The sequence below is a fragment of the Octopus bimaculoides genome, chromosome 3 (assembly GCF_001194135.2).
Source record: "Octopus bimaculoides isolate UCB-OBI-ISO-001 chromosome 3, ASM119413v2, whole genome shotgun sequence".
Taxonomy (NCBI): Eukaryota; Metazoa; Mollusca; class Cephalopoda; order Octopoda; family Octopodidae; genus Octopus; species Octopus bimaculoides.
Genome location: NC_068983.1, coordinates 5,093,977 through 5,095,026, shown reverse-complemented (window position 1 = coordinate 5,095,026; position 1,050 = coordinate 5,093,977). Strand labels below are relative to the sequence as shown.

General features: G+C 31.5%; 1 protein-coding gene across 1 annotated transcript in view; it reads right to left on the bottom strand.

The window, feature by feature from the left end:
* LOC106879768 (epithelial splicing regulatory protein 1) overlaps positions 1–1,050 on the bottom strand; it is a gene marked incomplete at its 3' end in the record, with an annotated part of 73,853 nt that overhangs the window by 65,613 nt on the left and 7,190 nt on the right. The window lies entirely within an intron of this gene.

Here is a 1,050-nt window from a genome sequence, read left to right as displayed (position 1 = left end):
TAACATTTCGATAGAAGATCCATTTTTCGTCACCAGTTACAAGTCTATCCAAAAAGGGTGAAATGAGTTCGCGAGAATGGAGAGAAGAACAGATGTCAGCTCGGGATTTGCGGTTGCTTTCGGACAATTCATGAGGCACTCATTTTCCAAGTTTAGGAACCTTTCCAAGTTGTTGAAGATGACGATGAACAGTTGTATGGTTTGAACTAAGCTTTATTGCTAATTCTTCAACTGATAATGCAGGATTTTCTTCAAGTAAGGCCTCAGGGAGCTTATCATCAGACTCAACTGGACGTCCTGTTCGATCTTCATCTTCAAGGCTGAAATCTCCACTTCTGAATTTTGCAAACCATCTTCTGCAAGTTCTTCCATTCAAGCATTCCTTCCCATAAACTGAGTGTATGTTTCGAGTCATTTCGACTGCAGAGTTTCCTTTTTTGTACTCATAAAGCATTATGTGCCTTAAATGCTCTTTGGATACTTCCATGTTAGAAAGGGTTTTAATCAAAGAAATTTTAATTCTATTATTCTGTAAAATAATATTTAATTAGTTTAAATGTACACAAATGCATAAAAATAATCTTCAATTTCATTAGACATTCTAAAATACTATTAAATTTCATTCAATTTTAAAAAAGGTAAAATTGGACAGAACTTATGGGATGACCTGATACATTGCATTTGCAGAGGTGTGTTTAACAATATTCAATAATTAAAATTTGTCATTATTAGTTCTGGCTAATTCTAGACGACATTTTATGTCATAAATCGCAATTTTTGAAATACAAAAAAATTGACTGTTTTGAAAACGTTTTTTTTTTTTTTGGCATTTCCCATCTATATCGTTCATTGACATTTCATACACATTCCCATTTGACACTATAGTTTCAAAAAAAAAAACTAAAATGTTTATTATTGCAATTGAATAGGAAAGGATAAATGTGCTTTTTTTTAGCGATCCGCATTTGGGACTTTCCGAAAAATTTATCATAATTTCCAAAATAATTCACACATGAAGAAAATTTAAATACTATATATTATTTTAACTCC